Raw genomic sequence first — 25,282 nt, forward strand, 5'->3', positions numbered from 1 at the left:
CAACAAAAAAAAACAAAAACAAAAGAGAAAGGAATAAAAAAACAAAAGGAAAAAAAGAGCAAACAATTTGCCTCAATATGCATTCAGACTCCATAGTTCTTTCTCTGGATGTGAATAGTTCACAGAATCAATATGTCTGTGGTTGTGTATAATGTTCTCCTAGTTCTGCTCCGCTCAACATTATATGTTGTAGGTTTTTCCAGGTTACTATGAAGTCCGTATCTTCCCCATTTCTTATGGCACGGTAGTATTCCGTTACATTCATATACCACAACTTGTTTAGCCATTCCCCAATGGATGGGCATGCCCTTGATTTCCAATTCTTTACTACCACAAAAAGAACCGCTATAAAAATTTTTGTACGTACAGGTCCTTTTCTCACTTCTGTGATCTCTTTGGGATACAGCCCTAGAAGTGGTACTGCTGGATTAAAGGGCATGAACATTTTTATAGCCCTTTGGGCATTGTTCCAAATTGCTCTCCAAAATGGCTGGATCAGTTCACAACTCCACCAGAAATGTAACAATGTTCCAATTTTCCCACTTCCTCTGCAGCATTTATCATTTTCCTGCTTTGTCACTTTAGCCAATCTGACAGGAGAGATGTGGTACCTAAGAGTTGTTTTGATTTGCGTTTCTCTCATCAGTAGAGCATTTTTTCATATGCCTATAGATATCTTCAGTTTCTTCCTCTGAAAACTGCCTGTTTATATCCTTTGACCATTTCTCAGTTGGGGGATGACTTGCATTCCTGTAAATTTGGCTCAGTTCCCTGTGTTTTAGAGATGAAGCCTTTGATTTTCTCCCAACTTTCTGCTTCCCTGCTAATCTTTGTTGCATTGACTCATTTTTTCTTATAGGTCTTCCATACTAGTGGAAAGAGTTCTAGATTTGGAGTCAGAGGACCTGGATTTGAATCTCAAACCTCCCACTTACCTGTATGACCTTGGACAACATAATTATCCTCTCTTAGACTCTGTTTCTCTGTCTTTAAAATGAGTGCCCTGGATTAGATAACATAAGGTCCTTTCTAGCTCTAACTCTGTTCTTTTCTTATCTTTTTGTGGCTACCAGTGCACACCTTAGGTTGTACCTTGAGCTCACTGCATGGTCCACTGCTACAAAGTGTTATACCCCATTTGAGTCTGGAATTGACTCATGAGTTTTTGAAGGCTCTTCACAGTAGAACTCAAGTTCCAACAGACCCTACCTAGTTGGAAAGACTTTTCCAGCATGACCTCAGCATCAGATTGAGTCAGCCGTCCATGGACAAACCAAGCTAAGTATGGAGAGGCCACCAGTTGGTAGGCTATTAGATGGTGAATTCTTTGGGCATGGAATCCCATGAAAAGAATACAAAATTCTTTTTGAAAATGTTAATAAATAATACAAGATATATTTTACTGTGTTATCTCATGGACAGGTAGGCAGGAGAAAGGGAAATGAAGGTGATGTGAAGTAGAAACAGTATTGTAATCTCTCTTTTTGTTAAAGTCTTGAATGGCATAGATAAAATTAATGTAATAATACTGCTTTCTCTGGGGAAAAATAATTTCCTCAGATTTTTGTGTCAGGTATTGCCGGAATTTGTTAAAACAAGTGCATTCTTTTTTTTTCATTTTAATGACACAAAATCTCCTAAAGCCTTGCTGTGAGGAATAGCATGGGAAAAACAATGCTGAAATGAGGTAAGACCTCTGTCTTGTGTTGTTTTAGGTTATTGCCTCTAATGGTCATAAAAACTGAGTTGTTTCTGCCATTAGAAGCGTAAATTATTTCTCTTCTCTTCACCCCGCACTCCCCATAGGTGTGATGAAATTAAGTCAAAGAGGCATAGACAAAAAAATATTCTATCCCTGGTTATATGCTTGAGTGAAGGGGAAATGAAAGCTTAGACTCTTGATTTGGCCCACTATGCCTGGGAAAACATTTCATGAATGAAAATAAAGAAGCACTGTTGCAGCAATCTGTCAGCCATGGAGACGTATCATACAGTAGTGAATAGAGTGAGTACTTTTCTTGGAACTGAGGTTCATACCTCCCCTCTGAACTGTAGCTTTGTGAGCATCAATGAGGCGTTTTTGACCTTTCAGTGCTCCAGCAGTTCTCTCCTCTAGAAGTTGACTGGTTCCTCACACCGACAAAATCACAGGTTCACTAGACTGAAATTGCCTCCATTTGCCTGAGTTTACCTTTACTCTCATTTTATTCTCATTTCCATGGAATAAGAGTAAAAAATGACTGCTTCTTGGTCTTTCTTGTGGTTCTGAGTCAAGTGTGATCAGATATGAAGATCCAAGCCTAGTGTGTTTGTCAGTGTGCTCGGATCAAATGGAAGTAACCCCCTCTTTTTCAGATGAGACAGCTGGGACCTAGAGATATTAAGTGATTTCCTCAGGGTCATCCTGGAGTAAGAAGCAGTGTCAGGATATGAATTTGGGTCCTGTGACTCCTTTCTGCCTTGCTGCCTGCTTCCTGATGGTAGAGTGACCCTCTTTTCGTTAAGTGCTGCTCAGCTTGTCCTTCATTAGTAACTATTTCAAACTTTATTATTATCAAGGATTTGCAGTAGTCAGGAATTACTATTTTAACAGTTGCCATTCAGTTTGGTTTTTCCACCTGTTTTATATCTTCATAGCCCTTTAGGTATCAACAAAACCCAACTCCTCAGGGAGTCCTTTAAAAAAAAAAAAGCACTTTACAGACACAGGTTTCCCTAGCCTTTGGTTCTGCTTGTTTTGTCTGTCTCCTCTGTTCCTGGCACATTGTAGGTACTTAAATGCTTCTTGAATTAAATGAATGAGTCAGGGTACTCTGGATATATAAAATAGTGCCCCCAGTATTGTTGAAACGCAAGGTTGCTAAAGTTTTTTTTTTCCTTAGGTTCTCTGATAAATTTTTCCCCCTCCCTTCTAGGCAGCTGTAGTAAGTAAATGTGCAGGTTGCTGGGCTTATATTTTATCTCCTTCCTGCTTTCCTCACAACCCTGAGAGGTTTGTGTTCTTATAAACCCCATTTTACAGAAGAGGAAACTGAGGTAGAGGTTAAGTGATCTGTACATGGTCACCCAACTGATAGTCTGAGGTTGGATTTGAGCTAAAGTATTCCTGATTCCAGGTTCTGTTATGCATCTACTGCACAAAACCTAGCTTTGACCATTTATCTACTCAGAAGGACTTTTAGTCTAGCATATTTGAGTTATATCAGTCTATGTCTTACATACCAGACATTTTTTGGAGCTATTTGATACAAAAGGCTTTTTTCCCTCTCTCATTTGAGAGTTTTTATTACAGTTCCATTAATTATCAAGATTGTATGTCTCGTCATCAACTCCTCCCCATATTTGGTTTCAAATTCTCTGCAGTCATTAATATGACCAGTTAATTTTTATGTTATTTATCACTTTGAAGCTTATTGTGGTAAATGGGGGAAGATGATTATGTCTTTAAGAAGAATTTTTTTTCATTTAGATAAATATATACCAGCTTGATTTTGCTTCACTTTTTAGTAAAAGTTTTTCCAAATGTGTGCATTCAGTTTTCAGATTAATAGAAAAAGGGAATATGTGGGTGCTTCTCCATTAAAGTCTATCACAGTTGAGAACTGAATTATGTTAACATTTTTAAACTTGCATTTGAATATAAACCTTCCATGTTTCCTAGAGCAGGGCTTCTTAAACTTTTTCCACTAGAGACTCCTTTTTGCATTTTGGCAGGATAAATAGTACAAAGTGTGCATGGTTTGTGTTTGAAACCAGGGCTGCAGTGAAGGTGTGTGGTGCAAGATGGCAAAGCGCTGCCAGAAACACCTCAGATTCTTAAGTTTGATTTTGAATTAATTTTTGGTCGCTGTGTGTTGAGAAACCTTTTACTACTATTGCCAAATTTTTTGTGACCCTATATGGGGTCCCAGCCCACAGTTTAAGAAGTGCTGTGGAGAGTCTGTGTTTTAAAAGAGATGCATAATTTAATTAGTAATGGCACACAAATCCTAGTATTGCAAAAACTGTCACTTATCTCACTTATGATCTCAATGATTTATTAGGCAGCTCTTCTCTAAAATAGCAGACCATATCACCTGTGTCTTTCTGATGCCTAAGAGGAATTTTTAACTAAATAAATGAAATTCCTTTTGACTGAAGGTGCCTCTTTCAGAAGGGCCAGTATATGCTGCCTAACCAGTGGCAAATACAGACTAAATGATCTATGCTGTTATATGCATTATGAATGGGTTGAGCATGAATCACTATCTTAAAGAAATAGAGATTTTTCTTCCCTTTGAAAGCTTGGGTTTTATGAAGTCATGGAGTAGTGTTATTTCAGTGTTACTTCAGTCTGTACTGAGAGAGAGGTGACAGGGTGGTTAGAATGCTGGGCCTGGAGTCAGGAAGACCTGAGTTTAAATCTAGCCTTAGAAAGTTAACCAGCTGTGTCATTTGTTTGCCTTAGTTTCTTCAACTGTAAAATGGGGGTAATGACAGCATCTATTTCACAGGGTTGTTGTGAAGCTCAAATGAGATAAAGCTCTTAGCACAGTGCCTGGAATATACTACATACTACTTCCCTTCCTCCTACTGAAGTAACTTCCCTGCTTGTGTCACCTTAGGTCCACAACCTTGGACTCCCCCGTAACTCTTTCCTTTTCTTCTCTCTCTAGTACCTTGTCAAATCTCTTGTATCAGGTCCTATCTCACTATGCGCATAGTGGTCTTCCTGTTTAGGTCCTCTTCCCTTTAGATAATTCCATAGACTTTGAATTGTTCATTCTGCTTCCTGGTTTTTACATCTCCAGTCAGTCTTCCACATAGCTACCCAAACCATCATCCTGAAGTCTAATTCTGGCCCTGTCATCCCCTCAGTCAAAATCCTTCAGGGGTTTTTTATTGCCTTCAGGAAAAAATAAACACTTCTCATCTTGGAATTTAAAGCTCCTTGCAATCTGACTCCAGTTCACTTTTCCAGATTTATTTCTTATGGTTTCTTTTTACCCATCCTGTGATTGAGTCTGGCTGGTCTTGCTGTTCCCTGTTCTTAGCATCCGATCTTGCGCCTTGAAGCTTTTGCCCAGATTGCCTTCTGGTGCCCCCAATGGACTTCTTCCTCATTTCTACCATTTAGAACCTCCAGCTTCTTTCTACACTTCTCTCAGCTGTCAGCAAGGTGGTGCAACAGATGAGAGTATTGCACTTGGAATCAGAAGATCTGAGTTTGAATCTCAGTTTAGACGCTTAGTAGTTTTGTGATCTTGCAAGTCTGTTTATTTCTCTGTTACCCAATTCTCTCATCTGTGAAATGAGAGACACTCAATGGTCTCTAACGATCCTTTCAGCTTTTCATTATGGTCTTGTGACCAACTATAACAAAACCTTTCCTGATTCTGCAAGTTATTAGTGTTTTCTCACTCCTTAAATAATCTTGTATTAACTTATCACTTATTGAGGGCAGAGAATGTTTATAATTTTTGTTTTTGTGTAGCATAGAGCCTGTGACATAGTAGATGCTTCATAAGAGCTTGTTGAATTGAATGTAGATAAGAGATTTGGATTTATAATAGGGAAAATCTCATGCAGTTAAAAAAATTTGAGACACACTTCTGACCTGAAATTTTCACAGATTGGAAGTAGTGGAAAGAAATCAAGATGACCTAAAGACGTTGTTCATTCAGCTTATGTTTTTAGAGCTCTTCCCACTATGTGGCATTGTGGGGGATGCATAAAATAAGTATACCAGACACTTATATTGCACTTTCAAGGCTGAAAAGCATTTTTGCATACATTTTTGCATATCTCTTTTAAAAATTTATTTGGAAGTCTAAGATATGAGCCCTGCCTTCAAGGAGCTTACTACACTGTATCTGGAAAGACAAAAAGTTAAATAGCAATACCATCAGGAATTAGAGTCATAAGGCAACAATACATATCTTCCATTTTGTTGTTTAGTAGATAGGCTATCTCGAAGCTGAGATTAGTTCTAAGTAGCTTGTTTTGAAACATCTCTTAAAAATTTAGAAGAAGAGATCAGCTTTTGTAGCTCCTTCATGTAGGTACATGAGTCTCAGTGCTGCCACATTTAGCATTAAGAGATTTAAGAACCCCATGAGGCGCTATTTAAAGGTCTTAAAGAGGTTTAGGGCAAAACTCAACTGAGAAGGATGAAAAGCAAAGGTCAAAATCAATTCCTTTTGGCATATTTCTAATACTACTTAAAATAAAACCTAATTTAGCCAAAATCTGTTGACCTGTTGTTCAAACGGAAAAATAGCTTTACTAAAAAACATAAAAAAGGAGTCGGGAATAAACTCGTGGCCTCAGACACCCATACACAAATACATAAAGCTATGGATTACAAGCAAAGTGAACTAAACGAGGTCCTTACATGAATAAGCAAATTTATCCCTTTAGGTGTCAATGAGACACATGACCATATGAGACCCATGACTTGAATTTAACTATGGAAGCTTGAGCCAATTTCAAAAGAAAAGAAAGTTAAAAGGAAGCATGGAATAAAAGAAGGTATGCTCATGTGTTGAAATCCCGAAAGCAGTGTGGGAGATCATGATGATTACTAATTGGACAGAGATTAATGGAAGCAGAAACAGAATCTATATTGCCGCTGAAATATCTTCTAAACCAGCTAGTCAAAAAGAGGAAAGAGATGCATTTGGGAAACAGATCAGAAGTCAAGCATAGCAATTTAATGTAGTGTACAGAGTATTTCAGTTACCTAAACATTTTTTGGAGCCTTCCCTCTCTGTCAAAGGAAGTACATAATCATTTCTTGACTTTCGTTAGTAAGAATCATTCTTTGAAAGACAGAGGAATCAACAAGGGGAAATTATATTATGGTTCTTATTCTCACCAACAAAGAAGAACTGATGAAAATGTCTAAACAGACAAGTAAATGACCTTTGAGATCTCTTTGAATACAAAGGTTGGGGGAGCTGGACAACTGGAATCTACAACAACAAAAATACTCTGCCTAATTAAGTATGGAATGTTTATCTTTAGTGACTGTCATGAAGAGTCCAAATAAAAATTTTCAGCCTTTTACAACATCAAGCAAACTCTGTCTTCTGCATTAAAGGCTGTATTTAAATACTGGGAAGTGTTAGAAAATTGGTCTTCCCTTTTTATTCCCAAAGTTTTTAGAAATTTAGTGTTCACTTTTTAGGAGATGGAGAAGGAGAAGGAAGAGGAATACAATTTTACTTGTGATACAGCCTGGCTTTTATTTATAATGTGAGTTTAAATAGAATTAGGTTTTGGGGCTGTATACTTAACCTGATAATACTTTGGCATTTTGGTGGATCCCTGATTTCCTTTGTATTGTACTGCATGATCCAGTATGCCCTCTCTGACTCATTTGAAAGCTGACAGTTTCATGGACTGAGGGAGAGAAAAAATTATGATAGCTCTCCTGTAAGTGTTTGAAGTAGTATTTTACCCTTAGATTGAAATAATTTTGTGTGGTTATGAGTCCATGCCAAGCTATTCAAAGAGAAGATTGGTGGGTAGGTTAAATGCCTATCTAGAAACAAGTAACTTACGGTACTCTTGAAGAACAGCCTTGAAGTTCTATAGTGGGGAATTACTAGGCTCTAACAGTTGGCCCGGTAGTGCTGTTGTCAGGGAAGGCAGTGCCTTTAAATATCTGTGAGTGCTACTGGCCAGCCCAAGGTCTAATGGATAGCATAAGAAAGGGACAGAAATAAATAAGAGAAAAGGAAGGGAGAAATGTTGAGAGAGTGAAAAAAAGAAATACATGAGGTAGAGTAGTAATAAGGTACTATTGACCGTCTCACTTACCGATTGACACCTATGTAGCAGGCTGCCTGTTTATTGCTATTGGTAGTTCTTAATTCTCTAAAGAAATCAGAATGGTCACTATGATTTCTCATCATTTGGTATTCTTATTATAATTACATAATATAACATGTTTTGCTTTTCTGATTACATATAATGTACTCTAGATATTTCACGTGTAAATTACTCTCTTACCTAGATGACTGAGATCCTTTATGAATTTATGATCCTATAATTTAATATATTATATGACAGTTTAAAAAGTCAGAGCCCAGGAGGGATTTGAAAAGCAGATATTTTATTAGTTGTCAAGACTTTTAAAATACATATCCAAAGTGGTGATAGAATAATTTTTTGGATATATCTATGAGCTAATATGTGTGGGCATTTTCTTTACTGATACAGATCCTAACCTATCCATGCTTTCTTAGCCTTTCTTAGATTTTTGTTCATATCCTACCTAGCAATGCTTCACAGAAGATCTGCCCAACATTATAGAGAACTTCCTCTTAACACTTGTAATATATTTGTTAATAACCAGGCTGTCATGTGCTTCTTCACTCATTATATGACTAACTCACCTCCTTTTCCAGTTATTTATGTCATTAATGATATAATTTTTATACTATTTAACTCATGCAATTTATTTTCAATAATATGCTGCTGTGTTTCAAAACATTCTGTGCATCCATTTTTGATTCTTCTTAGATTGTGGTGATCCACAGGTGATTAAAAAGATGAGCTTTGATGGCAGGGAGCACTTGGGCTTACTTGGAAGTGTAGCACAATTTTCTAAATGCAAAATTATTTCCCCTCCCTGTGCCTACCTTAGTTTTGGGCCTTGCTCATTTTCCAACTCTAGTGCTGGTCTTAGGCATATGTATTGATGGACTGAATTGCATGTCATAATCTGGACAAGAAGTAATATTGCTGTAGAAAAGTAAAGTTACTTTTGTTGCCCCAAAAGTTAACTTGTGGATAACCTAAATATAGTTAGTCAATAAATATTAAGCACCTTCCATGTTCCAGACACTATGCCAAACACTGGGGATACAAAAAGAGACAAAAGATAGCTCCTTCCCTCAAGGAGCTCACAATCTAATCAACAAATATGTGCAAATAAGTTATATACAGGATAAATTAATATAATTAAAAGAAAGGAGGCACTAGAATTAGGGAAAGGCTTCACATGGATTTTTAATGGGACTTAAAGGAAGCCAATAGGCAGAGAGGAAGAGGGAGCTAGAGAAAATGCCGAGAACTGAGAAATGGATGTTCTTGTTCATGGAATAACCGGGGCACCAGTGTCTTATCAGTGGATAAGAGTACATGTCAAGAGGAAGATGTAAGAAGATTTGAAAGACAAGAGTGTGCTAGGTTTTGATGGGATTTGAGCACCAAACAGATAATTTTGTATTTGATCCTGGAGGTGCTAGGGAGCCACTGGAGTTTACTGACCAGGGAGGTGACTTGGTCAGATTTGGGCATTTAGGAAATCAGTTTGGCAACTAAATGGAGGATGCATTGGAGTAAGGAGTGACTTGAGTCAGGCCTACCCACCAGCTGGCTATTGCTGCAGTCCAGGCATGAGGTGATTAGGGTCTGACGCTCTGCATGGTGGCAGCGTCAGAGGGAAGAAAGGGGCAAGTTCAGAAGATGTTGCAGAGGTCAAATTGACAGGCCTTGGCAATGGACTGGAGGAGAGGCAGTGAGGAGTCAAGGAGGACACCGAGGTTTTGAGCCTTAGGGACTGGGAGGGTGGTGTGGTAGGGACACTTAAATACACTCTGAAGCCGGTGTATACACTGGCACTTTTATCCTCATTTTGTAGATGTGGAAGCTGAGACTCTGAGATTAAATGACTAGACTATCTTGTGTCTGAGGTGGAATTTGGACCTAAGTATTCCTTTCTCCAAGTCTGTTAACTATTTCTGATTGTAGAGTGATGCTGTTTGAGGAAGTGTTTTCAAACCCAAGATTATAGATGGGACCTTAGAAATCACAGATGAGGAAACTGAGGTCCAGAGAGTTGTGATTTCTTTTCCAAGGTCACAAAGGGTATTATCAAGTATTGGTACTGGAGTTCAGGTACTTTGACTTCAAATCTAGTACACTTTTCACTGTACCACATTGTCTTACAGATTAATTAGTCCACAAGCATTTACTAAGTGCTAGGCACTGTGATAAGCACCAAAACTACAAAGAGAGGGGGAAAAAAAAACCTCAGTTCTTATTTTCCAGGAACATGCATTCTAATAGGGGGGACAACATGCAAACAAATATGCGTGTATAAGATATATACAAGTAGATGTTAGAGGGAAGACACTGGCATTAAGGGGGACCGGTAAAAGCCTTCTTCCAGAAGGTGTGATTTCAGATTCAGAGTTGGAAAGGCTTCCAAAGTATTTTTCTTCTATCCATTTTCCTTCTCTTAAAATTACTTTTTCCCTCTAATATGTTTCTTTATGAACTTGTGTAACAGAAGACAAGTTATGACCAGTCCTAGTTTCCACAATCTATTTTGCTTCACCTTGTTGTTAGAGGACCCCCAAACTGGCTGTGTGTCCTGTTCCCTTCCTCCCCACAGTACAAATGGTCTACCTTTTGCTGAGCTAGTTGAATGCAAAATAAACATCCTACTTGTTCAGGAAGTAGCCACATTTACATGTAAGCATCAGTCTTTGAGCTAGGCCCAGCGTAAAAAGATGGATTGAGGCCAGATCAAGAGAGTAATCACATTGAGCTCAATTTGGTTTCTGGCATTAGTCAGGCTGATCAGTATCTAGGAAATAAAGGTTAATCATTTTGAGCAACCTATACTTAAGGACAGACTAGAATTGCCTAGTTGTTTCCTATTTGCCATGATTTTCCCGATCCACGAGTAGTATTTCCTTCCTCATTCTTGAAAGGAAATACTTTTTTTGTCTGCGAAGTGCCAATGAAAAGGCTGGGGGATCAGTGACTTTTTAGAAAAAAAAAAAGCATGAGCATATAGACACATACAAAAGATGCAGTTACATATAAAAGGAAGGTAGGTGATTGGGGATCTATAATTCCTACTTATTCTTCAATCCATTGACACTGGCTTCCTGGCTGTTTCACAGACAAGACCTCCATCTCTCAGCTCCAGAATTTTCTCTGGCTATCCGCCATGCCTGGAATGCTCTCCCTCTTCATCTTTGCCTACTGGTTTCCCTCGTTTCCTTTAATGTAAATCTTAAAGATGTGATTCAAAACTGGTCTCAGAGATAAATAAATAAATAAATTTTAATTAAAGGAAGAGATTGCATTAAGTCCAAACTTAATAGGCAAGTTACTTAACCTCTTGTTGCCTCAGTTTCCTAATTTGTAAGAAGAGGCTAATAATATATGCACTATCTACCTCAGAAGGTAGTGCTATGTGAACATTAAAGGACAACACAAATTGAATTTATTATTATTATTATTTCAGTCATAGACTCTTAAAGTTGAAAGAGAACTTACAGGTCATCCAGTTCTGCCTGCTACCCCTATAGCATCCTTGACCAGGTAACCATTCCAGACTCTACTTGAATACTTCCAGGAACTGAAAACTTACTGCTTTGTGAGGTAGTCTGGTCACTTTTTGGATAGGTTCTTTATATTACAGAGCCAATATCTATCTTCTCTGTTAAATTCTACCCGTAGATCTGTTTGTTCTCTGTACCCTCCTCCTAGGCTTTTTCCTATAGGCTAAATATACTAATTCTCTTGTCATCATAGATCTTGGTTCTTAGATCTCTCATTATCCAGATTGCTTTCTAGTTTGTCATACTTCCTCTTAAAGGGTCACACCTTAAAAGGGTCACTGTACTACTCTAGATTTATATGACCAACAAAGAGGACACTGAATGGATCGTAGTTTCCTAGGTACTCATTTTTTTTTTTTGGTTTGGTTCAATTTAGGCCCTCTTTTCCCTGTAGCCTCTTGTGCCTCTTGTGGTTCAGTCATTTCAGCCATGTCCAACTTTTTATGGGTTTGATTTTTTTTTTTGGCAAAGATACTGGAGTGCTTTGTTATTCCCTGCTCCCAACTCATTTTACAGATGAGGAAATTGAGGCAAACAGGATTAAATGACTTGCCCATGGTCATATAACTAGTTAAGTGTCTGGGACCAAATTTGAACTCAGGTTTTTCTAATTTCAGGCCCCACACTCTACTCAGTGCGCCACCTAGCTGCTCCTGTGCCTGGCATCTTTCTAAAACACAGTTTTATTGATTTCCTTCAGTTTGCAGCTTCTGGCTGTAAGCCTTTTTTTCAAGTTATCTTTAATAATCCAGCCTTTTGATGTGTATACATTTTCTTTTGAAAACAATTATAATCATTCAGAAAACAATACATTGGGTACTAAGTGTGCTGCTTATCTGCTGTGGTGAATTTCTTTGATTTGCTCTTTGTTTCAAAGTTCATTACCATTTATTTTGAGCTTTCTGCTCCATTAATTTCTCAGCAGAGGATACTTACTGAATTATTTTTCTTTTATAGCTGCTGTTCAGAGGTGATAGATATGGCAGAGTAGGATCATTGGAGAAAGCTAAGTGTTTGAACTTAGCTGTTGGTCTGGAAATCATTCATAATCTTACTGTCATCCTTTTAAAGTAACCATTAAAATAGAAAATGTTTGACAGAACTTGTGTTAAATTATTTTTAGGAGATACTTGGATGCTTCTGTGTAAAAGAATTAAAGAAAAATTCAGTTGATTTCCTTCTCTACTTGATATTTATGTAAGGAGTACCTAGTAGCAGTTACTAGGGAGAAGCTTCAGCTATCAAGGAAAAAGGGGTGGGGAAAGTGTTCTGAGGCAATTAGATCCATCAGCCTAAATAGAGTTCCTGACTGAATGTGACTGATTTGGTTTTAGAGGCAGATACTGGAGAGATATGTTATCCTGCTTGTTTTTAAAGTTTGTGTATGTATAATGTATTTCATCCACCTTTACCCTAAGAATCCACTTCTCAAACACCTACTTAAAGTGAAAGAAAGCTAGAATTAAAGTCCCCTATTCTGAGATCTCTTTCAAAACTTAGCCTTGATTAGCACTGGCTCATTGAACAGAAACAGTGATATCTAGCTCACAATGATTGGCAGCAGAGGGATGTGTCATGTGATAGTGAAATTCACACATCCACCTATCTGACCCCACCCGGGATGTGAGGTGGAGAGGATAGTCACACCTTAAGAGTATAGAGAATTGAAAGCTTGGCGAAGTGCAAAGTAAACAAAGCAAGACTTAATTTTTTCTCTTTGCCCAGGTATTAAGATATAATTTAAGTTTGTTGGACTTCTGTGATGGTAAATAATAACAGCTCACCTTTATGGAATGCTTTACAGTTTACCAAAGTGCTTTCATCAGAATGACCCTTTAGGATAGATTGTGCAAGTATTATTATTTCCATTTTACAGATGAGGAAACAAGGTTTCAATAGATGAAATGACTTGCCCACACAACTGTTGAGTGTTGGGAGTCAGGACTGAAACCCAGGTCTTCAGACTTCCAAGTCTAGTGTTTTTGTTAAAAATACACACATACACTCATGTTGAGTTCTTATGCTGTAAAAACAAAATTTAAAAACCTGTGCAAAAGCTGTTTTTAATGAATTATGTTTTTGTCTTTACTAAAAGAGGATTCCGATCCCTAAGTACATAAGCTCTTCTGACATTAATTATACTGAGATCAGTGCAGCATCATTTCTTGAATGAATTCAGGTGAGGTGGGGCTGAGTAACAAGAACAGGTGAATGAACTCATAAGGTTCAGAGAAAGAGAGAGAGAATGAGTGAGTGTGTGTGTGTGTGTGTGTGTGTGTGTGTGTGTGTCCTTTTTACTGTCAGATTTTGATTTGGAAAAGAAAGCAAGTGTAGAAAATGTTGACCGAACAAATAGTATTATTTATAAATTTTTTCCTGTGAAACATTAGTTGATCTCTGCTTGTTTGGTTGCCTTGGTTTTTTTTTTTTAGCTCCATTAAAGGAGAGGAGAAATGAAGAATCCCAGTGGTAGTTTGTTTCTGATTTTTTTGGGGGGGAGGGGATGCAGTGATTTGGACCAGTGAATTAATTTTAACCATCATCAAATTTGATTGAACAAATAAATATATTTATTGGAATATAATAACTCTCCCTAAGAATTATTTTCATAGTCTCTCTTTTTTTGGTGAGAACATAAAGTTTGACTCTAAACTTACTTAGCTATTAAATTATAGAATTGCAGAATTTTAAATAATATTAAGTAGCACTTTATGGCTAAGTGTATACTTTTATCAGAACAACCCTGTGACCTAGAGATTATTGCCATTTTGCAGGTGAATATAAATGACTTGCCCACCGTTGTAGTCTTATTAATGTTTCACCTGAGATCACATCCTAATTTTCTTGACTTCTGATAGAGTGTTAATTCTACTATACCATGCTGTTCCTTGAAGAAACAAAACATAGGCTCTTTAATAAAGTGTTTCTGATGCCTTGAGCCCTAGATTTAATTTTTCTTAAAAAAAAAAACTTCTTAAAATACTACTCTTAAAATCTATGTATGATAGGTGTGTCATTATGGTAAATCAACCTAATTGAGGAAGATATTAATAGAGAGCTGGAAGAGAGATAAAAAGTAAGAAATCAGGGTTATTTTTTAAAAGTGTAAATAGAGGCCCTATGGCCGTTCCAGGACTGAAGATGCCTATTAGGAATTACACACTGTCACACTATTTAATGAGGGTGTTGGTTCATAAGTGACAAATGTTTGCTTTAGTGAATTAACTTAAGAGTATTTACATTCAGAGTAGCTGGTCAGTTGTGCAGAACTAAAATCTTACAGCTCACTCTCAGAATCAGGATTTTTCTATTGGCTCAGGCAATCAGTAACTGGTACTAGAGTTCGTACAGTCTGTTTTTCATTGTTTGCCTTCGTTTCTTTGCCATGTGAGGTCATTCAGCTGTACACAAAGACTGGTATATGCAGTCATAACTTTTTCTAAAAGTTGCTGCTGGTTCTCCTTTTTATTTTGGGCACTAATTTGGCTTCCTGAAAAGGTAAGTTTTATTTAGAATTTCTCTCTTGCCATAGGGGGAAAAATTAGCATCTGCCTTCTTAACTCTGAACCTTTTTAGTGTGGTCATGGATTTGGAGACTGGATAGTTAGTATTCTAGGAGGTTAATATTTGGATTTTATATCCTTTTCCATCTAAACACAAGATTAGGTGGCGGTATGAGTTATAAGATTCTTTTTTTTTTCTTGTCCAAAAATTTTTCTTGCCAAAAAAGGATTTTTTTTTTCCTTCCCCAACACTTTATTTCGCCAGTTACAGCAGGAACTAGACATGAGCCTCAGAAAATATGTACCCACTGGAATCTTCCCTTAGTTTCTTTCTAGATACAATATTTTGATAGAGGAGGTATGAATTCTTAAGTTGTAGATTTTTAAAAGAAAATAAACCCTAGGAAACTCAGCAATTTTACTGGGTATGCTGTGGGGATACTGAGCATCTTTTATTTCTGCGGAAAAATGGTATAAAGCAATAGTGATTGTCTCTTTATTACTCTAGTACTCCCCCTCCCTCCCTCTCTCCATGCCTGAAAATCCAACCATTTTACTTGCTACTTTAAATTCACTTCCATCTAAGTTCTTGCCTTCCTCATCTTTCTCTTTCTTCCAACCCCTCCCGCCCCATTCTTTTGTTCAGCTTTGTCTCTGGCATTTTGGTTATGTCATATTGAAATGAATGCACAAATAAACACCTATTGTGTACAAGCCATTTTGACAGTAGATCTGGGGAATTCAAAGCCAGAATTAGGTTGTGGGTTTTCTTTCCTTATAAAGTTGTTAGAGTCACCAAAATAAAGTCTTAAAGGAAAACTGTAGAGCTGATCTATTATTAAAGGACTACCTGAAGTTTGCATATTAATTTTTTTTAACATAAACTAGTTCGAAGCTTTTTAAAATTATAATTCTCTCAAGTCCTCATTCCTTCCCTCTAATTTTTTTTCTCGTGTTTGCTGAAGTCTGTGCTGAAGTGCCATTTCACAAAAGCTTTGTAAATGTAATTTGTTTCTTACCAATTTTTTGACTGTGATCAGGGAAGGTTTTTTCTCCCTCTGGGGTACTTTCCATGGGTTAAGGACTGGAGCAATTTGTTGTCAAGCACAGTTAGAGTACTTAAGAACTCAAATTTTGATACTGTTTTCCTTTTTCTGGGGATTCCTATGTTCATTTTTTGCAGTAGCTTGTTACAAATTAATCCTGGGCACTTTTGAATTCTTCCTTTAGCTTCATGGGATACCTGTGTTTTCTTAGTGTCAGTCCAGGGGTACCCTTGTTTTGATCTTAAGGGTTTCTGTTTTTACTAATTTCTAAACTTTTACTGATTTCTAATCTCTGGCTCAAAAACGTTGAGCCTCTTTGAGTTTAGCAACTTGCTGTAGCAGATCACATGTTCTCTTTTCGTCTGGCACCTGAACTGTGTATCCAGTTCTAGCACCCTCTTTCTTCTCTATCACATCTGAACCAACTTGAGTTTAAGCAAGGATATTTATTTACAAGGGGAGAGTGGATATAAATTCAGATAACACAGCAGGATATGTTAAATAGAAATAGGTGTAAAAGATTACTCAGCCAAACTGGATGGCATCCAGCTTTTCGGTCTGTCCTGTGTCTTAACTGAACTTCTTGTGGACAAATATAAAACGTGTATGACTTTTTATCCTACATACTGTGTCAAAGCATGTTCCTACATACCTTTTCTGCCTCCCCCTCAAAAAAATAGAACTTGGCCATTTAGGATTGTCCCATATAGGTGCTTTCAGCTTAGACTGAGCTCTTTTTTTTTCCTCTACAAGCCAAAGATCATTTTCAGCCAATCAGGAAATCTGATTGCTGTAAGACATTTGGTGATCCACCCACAATCTTTTTACATAATTTTGAAGTAACTCTTCTTACCAAGAGAAAAGGAGAAAGAGCACTCATTAAATAAATTGCAGGTTCACTCTTTGCCCAGATAAAAGAACAATTCAGCCTACTGCTCTTTTCACCAAGGAAATTCATGAAAAACAATTCCTTATTGACTGTAATTCGTGTTTTTCTTTGATAAGTGGATTTGCAATATCCCCATTTAGAAAATATGGGTGGCTTTTCTCAGAATAGGGTGCCAATTTCATGTTCAGTTGTACAAAAATTTTTATTTATATGAAGTTAAATTTTTGACAAGTTTTATAACTTTTTAAAACTTCTAATATTTAACCTAAAGTCTTAACAAGAAACCTTATCTTTTTTGAGTATTTAATGAAATATTTCTTTACTAAATTAATAGAAACTTCATTTATTAAATTGGGGTTTATTCTTATAGTCCCCATAATCAGTTTTACAGGTAGACAGCTTGAGTTCCCTTCACGTTTTGAATCTCCGAGCCTTGCAGGCCCATTGGAGTGGTGGTTCTTTCTACCTTTGGGTAGAACCCTACCCTCTCCTATTTGCCTCCTTTCCTTGGAATCTTCCCCCAAATTCATGGAAGAACTAGGAAAGTGCTAGGTGAAACTTGACCAGCTTTAGAATGGGCCTGAGTCCCAGCTCTTCTTGTTAGAGTGGTTTGTGGGGCCATAAATTGAAGGGTTGAGGAGGAAAGAAAAGCACTTAGGAGGAAAGCTAGGCCTTCTCTGTAAGTTAAAGGAGGAAAAGAAGTTTAAAAACACTACCACAAGGAATCATTAATAGAATATTTCCCAAATCACTGACTACTGTGGAAGTACTAGGGCCCTTATGTATCTCTTCCATTACCTGTCTCCCTCTCCCCAATTTAGGGGAGAAGGAAGAGGGGAAGTCTCTGAGGTGAGAAGGTTGGGCATACTTCTTTCCTCTACAGGTCTTTCTCACTCTCCATTAGGATTGTTTATATGAAACAATGGACCATGTGGGTGAGTTCCCTTGGCCAACCATTGGGCTTATTATCACCAGATGGTATAGTCTTTGCAACATCCTTCCTCCCCACCCTAACCCCTGTGGAGAAGGATTAAATTTTTTCCTTTGACATTTACTAGGAAATTTATTTTCATACTGCTTGTTGCTTGCTGGAGGTTACATCAGCAAATCCATGAGGATTTCCTGGATTTATTTTTTAAGAAATGAAAACTGGCTTTGTAACATATGTATGTATTCATTTTCAGCCTCATTTTTTTCCAGTGTTGATACTAGGTGTCTGTAATTCTGTTTGTTAATAGAAGGGTATACGGTTCCTTAATAGTGCATTGAGAATAACTTTTGACTTAGAAATATTAATAATAGAATAATATTAAATAAAACAATGTATAGTAAATAGAAAAAGAATAAACAATGGTTACAAATCCAATTCCTGTCCTAATGAATATAACAGTAAGAACAGATGTACTTGATTCTCAGAAGTGCAGGTTAGGAAGTCAAGATAGCAACAGTGAACCATTTGAAGAGATTTGATGAGGACAGAATTGGGGGAGGGGGTGAGGTGAATGGGGAGGGTAGGTCTGTTTTTCAAGCCATAAAAATTCTTTTAAGTTGTTGAGGAAATTTAATTTAATAAGCATTTATTGAGTGCTTTGTGCAGGGTAAGATGTTATATGATATAGTGGACAAATAGTTAAAGTCAACAATGATTTGGGTTCAAGTCCAGACTTTGACACTTGCTGTGTAACCATAGGCAAATCATTTAGCCCCTTAGTGTCCCAGGAAGTTCTTTAAGAATCTATAGTCAGGGGGCAGCTAGGTGGTGCGGTGAGTAGAGCACTGGCCCCGGAGTCAGGAGGACCTTAGTTCAAATTCAACCTCAGACACTTGACACACTGGATGTGTGACCTTGGGCAAGTCACTTAACCCCAATTGCCTTGCCTCCCCCCCTCAAAAAAAAGAATCTATAGTGAGTTACTAATTACACAGATTGTAAAATTAGAGGGATTTCAGATAACTAAGTCTGTATCTGTGGAGATATAAGGTGATACAAAGGTAAAAAATAGTCCTTCTAGGAATTACAATTTTCTTGAGGGGGAGAAATATGTAGGTCAGTATTCCGGGCAGGATATGTGATTTTAATCAGGGAGAATTCCTCCCCCCAAAGCAGATAAGAGCTAGTAGGATCTGGTGAGGGAACTAAAAATTAGGAGAATCAGTAAAGGCTTCCTATTAGAGGTGGCTCATGAAATAAGACTTAAAAGAAGCTAAGGGTTCTAAGGGGTTAAAATTACATGTATTAGAGAGTTTTAGGGACCACTGAGTTTGAGGAACAGCTAGGTTGTCTGGAACTTAGAGAAGATGAAAGTAAAAATATGAAATATTTGAAAATCCAGCCTAGAGCCAGACTGAACTGTTTGTATTTTATTCTAAAAGAAATGGGAAGACCACTGAAGTTTTTAAAGTAAGGGAGTGACATAATTGGACCTGTGCTTTTGAATAATTATTTTGACGCTTGTATAGAATATTTGGAGAGGGGGAAGAGTGAAATGGAAACAGGGCTACCACTTAGGAAGGTATTTCAGTAGAGGTGAGAAGAATGAGGTCCTGTGAGTAAAGAGAAGGGGATGAATAGATGCAGCTCTGAGAGATGTGAGAGTAGAATCGACAAGAATAGATACAGAGAGGGTGAAGGAAAAGGGAAGGTCAATGATAGATCAGGTTGTCAGCCTGCTTAACTGGAAGACTGACAGTATTTTCAGCAGATATAGGGTGTTGGGGCTATTTAGCCCAGAGAAGAGAGAATTTGTGGGGAGGTGAACATAACTATATTTAAATATTTTTAAAAGTATTCCACATAGAAGGAATATTGTGTAGCTCCAAAGGACAAACTTGAAATAAATTTGAAACAAATAGAAGCTTCAGGGAAACAGATTTTGCTTTTAATAAATGGAAGAATTTATTAATAACTAAGGCTGTTGGAAAACTCATGAGGGAAGTGTTCCCTGGAGGGATTCAAGCAATGACTCCTTGACGACTTGTTGGAGATGATCGTGGGGAATCATTGGATCAAATAGAAGCTCAAAAGTACTTTCCAACTCTTCAGATTAGCTAAGCCACTGACAGCCCCAGTTTAAGTATGCATCCTTCATATATGAACAGTTGAATCATTGAGCAGCTCCAGGATTCCCTTTTCTCTGTTTTACCTAAGGGTTTTTCCCACCTATTTCCTTTATCTTCCCCATTATTGATGCAGATGCTGCTAACGTCTGGGGTCCTTTTCCCCTCACAAGTCCAAGTTACCTTCATTTTACCTCATCCCGGTGACAGTTGGTAGGGATAGGGTACATGGAAGTTGAGGGAAAAAGGGGAAGAAAAACTGATAAACGTTTGCTGCGTGGATTGCTGATTTTGCCAATATTGTATTACCTGTTTCTCTTTTACAATTTCATTTCAGCTGTTGAAAGACATGACCTTAGAGGATGCTGAAATGTGTAGGCAGCTCTTACATGTGAAGATTAGCTCCCTAATTTTCCTTAGTTTTAGTGAGGTTTGTTGACTTGGTGTCCACTGGGCTGACATGCTCATAAGATAAAGCCATTAAGTGAAAGTGTTTATCTATAATCCATCTGTCTGTCTAGATATAAATCCAAATCTCGTCTCTCTTCATGAAAATGTAGTATTCTACCACATGCTTTTGTTATTTTATGGGCCTTTTTCTTTTTCTGTTTTTGGTGCTTCAAAATTTAGCTTCTTGGAGAGTTTTCTGGGCATTGAGAAGTTATATGACCTGATAGAGTCACATATTTAGTATGTATCAGAGGTGGGACTTTAAACCCAAGTCTTCTAGACCTGGATGATTCTCCGTCTAGAGTGTCTTACTGCCTCTAATTATGTGCCTTATAATAGTTGATTAAATGTGGTTTCAGGAGATACAAAGCATTCTTAAACCAAGAAATGAGTTTGCAAAAAAAGGACAGTTATCTTATTTGTTAGTGAGAAAGCTATGATATCTTCTGACATTTTGATATTGTTTATATTCAGTATTTCCTGAAAAAAATAAGAGCTCAGGGAAACTTAATACTAGTGTCTAATACTATGGATTTGATTAATGTGTCGGATTAGTGGTCCATATATACTGTATTATTGATTTGCCAATATTTTGAATCTGCCTCTACTTTACTAAGCCACAGAAAATCACTTGCTTTGTTATGTAGCTTGAGATGTCTAATTGGGTATTTTGAATGGTGCTTTTATTTAAAAGATCATCCAGTCCTCTGACTGGCACTCAAGGGATATTTCACTTTTTTCCCTTGCTAAAAAAATGACTCCTGGATTCAAGTGGCTTTTGGAAGGAGCTGTTCACTCTTGGCATTTCTATTTCTCTTTGGCTTTGTGGATCAGAAATGCTGAGTGTATGCTCATATAGAGTCTGAAGAAGAGCCTGTTGCTTTTCATTTTATTCATTTGCAAGATAGGCTTGACTTTGAGCTCAGATCATAAAGGGTTCCTTGCTGTTCCTTGAACAAGACACTCCATCTCCCAACTCTTGTCCCTCATGCATGGAATGTACTCCCTGCCCCTTTCCACCTCTTAGCTCCCCTGGCTTCCTGCAAGTCCCAACTGAAATCCCATCTTTTACAAAAAGCTTTTCTAATTCCCTGTTAATTCTAGTATTTTCTTTATCTTGATTAATTCCTATTTATCCTGTATGTTGCTTGTTTGCATAGTTGTTTGCTTGGTGTCTCCTCCATTAGATTGTTAACTCCTTGAGGGTATAGGGACTGTTTTTTCTTTCTTTGTAGGTTCAGCCCAATGCCTAGCACGTAATAGGCACTTAATAAATGCTTATTTCCTCCTTCTGAAAAAGTCCAGAAACATGTACGTGCAACATGTCTGGGCCTCCCACCTCCTGAGAAGGGATAGTTTAGCAGTATCCTGTCATATCTCTTCTTTGACCCATTCTTATTCTTTACAATTTTGATGTTCACTTTTGCTTTTTCCATTTAATTTGTGTAGTCATTGTATGTGTTGTTTTTTTCTTTGTTTTGTCTCAACTTACTGCACTTTGCTGAATCAGTTCTTGTGGATCTTTCCATGCTTCTCTATATCATTTCTTATAGCATGGTAATATTCTGTAACATTCATATACCACAGTTTGTTTAGGCATTCCCCAATCTATGAGCACCTTCTTTGTTCCCAGTTCTTTGCTATCACAAAAAATTCTGATATAAATATTTTGACGTACATGAAAAGTTTCTTCTTATCAATGACCTCCTTAGGGTATAAGCCTACTAATGGAATCTCTGGTTTTAGTCACTTCGTTTGCATGATTCACAAGTGCTTTCCAAAATGGTTGTACCAATGAATGTTCCTCCAACAGTGCATCTAATGTCTATCTTCCCACAACTTTCTTTGCCAATTTGCAGGATATGGGGTGAAACCTTCATGTTGTATTGATACGCATTTCTGTTATCATTATTAGTGATTTGGAGCACTCTTTCATGTGGTTGACAATACTTTGCAATTTTTCTGCAACAGAACTGTTTAGTTCATATCTTTCAACCACTTATTATTGAGAAATGGCTATTTGTCATACATACCTATTTATGTTAATTGTTTACATATCTGGGATACCAAACCCTTATCAGGGGAACTTAACAGAGTTTTTTTTCCCTGATTCAATGGCTTCCCTTCTTATTTCAGGTGCACTAGTTTTGTCTGTGCAGGAGCTTTTCACTTTCAAGTAATCAGATTTATCTATTATATCTTTTGTGATTTCTTCTATCTCTTGTTTGGTTTTCTCCTACCCACGGCAGTGTGAAGTGTATGATCTCCTTCTCTTCTAATTCTTTTATAGTAATAACTTTTAATATGAAGGTTCTATATCCATATGGAATGTAATGTGTAATACATTGTAAGATATTGGTCTAAGCCTAATTTCTTCCAGACTGCTTTCCAGTTTTTCCAATAGTTTTTATCAAATGATAAGTTCTTCCTTAGTAACTTATGTTTTCTGATGAACTCTGGGTTATCAAATTCCACTGTTTGTGATTCTTCCTTGTCTAGCCTCTTTTCTGTTTATCTAGCTTTCTATTTTTTAATCTGTTATTTGTAATTTTTGTGATATTTTATCTTCTTTAATTTATAGGTTATTTTTACAACATGGTTTTGGTGACTATTGCTTTATAATATAGTTTAAGGTCCAAATCCCCCTTCTTTTCTTTCTGTTTTCATTTCTCTTGATATTCTAGATTTTTTGTTTTTCTGAATGTATTTTGTTATTATTTTATCAAGTTCTATAAACTTTGATAATTTAGTATATCATTAAAAGTATGAATTAATTTAGGTGGTGTTATTTTTATTATGTTGGTATGACCCAATCATAAACACTGGTATTCTTCCAGCTATTTAAGTTATTCTTTATTTCTTTAAAGAACACTTTGTAATTGAATTCACAGAAGTCTTTTGTGTGCTTTAATAGATCTGTTTCCAGATATATACATTTTGTGGTTATTTGGAATGAGATTTCCCTTTCTATTACTTATTGTTTTTGTTATTATTTTATAGAAATGCAGTTGACTTTTGAGAGTTAATTTTGTAGCTTCCAACTTTGCTGAAGCTATTGTTTGTCTTGATTAGTATCTTTATTGATTCCCTAGGATTTTCTAAGTATACCATCATATCATCAGCAAATAGGGATAGTTTTATTTCTTTATTTATCTTTATGCCTTTATTTTCTTTTTCTTGTTACTGTTGCTAGCATTTCCATAGCTATAGCAAGTAATAGTGGAGAGAGTGGGTATCCTTGCTTTATTCCTGTATTTTTTGGAAAAGGTTCTACCGTATCCCTGTTGCATAGGATGCTTGCTTTTAGTTTTAGGAGGCTACTTTTTATGATATTAAGAAAAAGTCCTGGGAGGGGTGGAGCCAAGATGGCATCTGGAAAGCAAGGATTTGCCTAAAGCTCTCCCCCAGGTCCCTCCAAACACCTATAAAAATGGCTCTGAACAAATTCTAGAACTGCAGAACCCACAAAATAACAGAGGGAAGCAGGGCTCCAGCCCAGGACAGCCTGGATGGTTGCTGGATAAGGTCTATTGCATGGAACTGGGAGCGGAGCAGAGCAGAACCCAGTGGGGGCCGTGCCTGGACCAGCCAGACTGGGAGCCAGGTGGAACAGGCCCTAGTGCCCTGAATCAGTGAGCTGTGGCAGTTACCAGACTTCTCAACCCACTAACGCCAAAGACAACAGAGAGGGTTATTGGGAAAAGCTGCTGGGACAGGGTGAAAGGAGTTCGTGGTCAGCCACTGCCCTGGGGACAGCAGAGGTGGTGCAGCTCTGAGGCTGCTTCCAGAGCTACAGCTGCAGTTACTTCCAGGCCCAGGCCCACCTGGTGGGAGGAATTACGTGGTGGATCTGAGCAGGAGTGCAGAGCCTGCTTGGATCTGAGTCGCAGTCCCGGTTGCCGGTTCTTGGGGGAGGAGGAGTGGTGGTGTGGCAGAGCTTGCTGTGTAGAAATAGCCCTGAAAATAACAGCACATTCCCCTCAAGCTTGGGACAAAGTACTCACTGCCCTCCTAGCAGTCATATCCCGATGAAAAGCTCAATGGTCAAGTAGTTGGCTGGGAATGTGAACAGGCAGTGAAAACACACTCAGATTCAGACTGAGACTGTGGAATCTTTCTTTGGTGACAAAGAGGACCAAAACATACAGCCAGAAGTAGTCAACAAAGTCAAAGAGTCTACATCAAAAGCCTCCAAGAAAAATGTGAATTGGGCTCAGGCCATGGAAGAGCTCAAAAAGGATTTGGAAAAGCAAGTAAGAGAAGTAGAGGAAAAATTGGGAAGAGAAATGAGAGTGATGCGAGGAAACCATGAAAAACAAGTCAATGACTTGCTAAAGGAGACCCAAAAAAATACTGAAGACAATGTCACCTTAAAAAACAGACTAACTCAAATGGCAAAAGAGCTCCAAAAAGCCAATGAGGGGAAGAGTGCTTTGAAAGGCAGAATTATCCAAATGGAAAAGGTGATCCAAAAGACCACTGAAGAAAATACTACCTTAAAAATTAGGTTGGAGCAAGTGGAAGCTAGTGACTTTATGAGAAATCAAGCTATTATAAAATGGAAACAAAGGAATGAAAAAGTTGAAGACAATGTGAAATATCTCATTGGAAAAACCACTGACCTGGAAAATAGATCCAGGAGAGATAATTTAAAAATGATTGGACTACCAGAAAGCCATGATCAAAAAAAGAGCCTAGATATCATCTTTCCAGAAATTATCAGGGAAAACTGCCCTTATATTCTAGAGCCACAGGGTAAAATAGAAATTGAAAGACTCTGCCAATAGCCTCCTGAAAAAAGATCTCTAAAACTTCTAGGAATATTGTTGCCAAATTCCAGAGCTCCCAGATCAAGGAGAAAATACTGCAGGCAGCCAGAAAGAAACAATTTGAGTATTGTGGAAACACAATCAGGATAGCACAAGATCTAGCAGCTTCTATATTAAGGGATCAAAGGGCTTAGAATACGATATTCCGGATGTCAGTGGA

The 25,282-nt window shown here is 37.5% G+C and overlaps 1 protein-coding gene across 5 annotated transcripts in view; it reads left to right on the forward strand.

Annotated features, from left to right (window-relative positions):
- FAM107B (family with sequence similarity 107 member B) overlaps positions 1–25,282 on the forward strand; it is a 98,095-nt gene that overhangs the window by 13,401 nt on the left and 59,412 nt on the right. The window contains exon 1 of one of the 5 annotated variants that reach the window (XM_036760325.1): positions 14,765–14,846. The exons of the other annotated variants lie outside the window; for them this stretch is intronic. The gene's annotated coding sequence lies outside the window, so the exon portion shown is untranslated. Of the gene's footprint in view, positions 1–14,764; positions 14,847–25,282 lie in introns of those variants that run through there. 5 annotated transcript variants of the gene reach the window in all.

Source organism: Trichosurus vulpecula, chromosome 5 (genome assembly GCF_011100635.1).
Source record: "Trichosurus vulpecula isolate mTriVul1 chromosome 5, mTriVul1.pri, whole genome shotgun sequence".
NCBI classification, from domain to species: Eukaryota; Metazoa; Chordata; class Mammalia; order Diprotodontia; family Phalangeridae; genus Trichosurus; species Trichosurus vulpecula.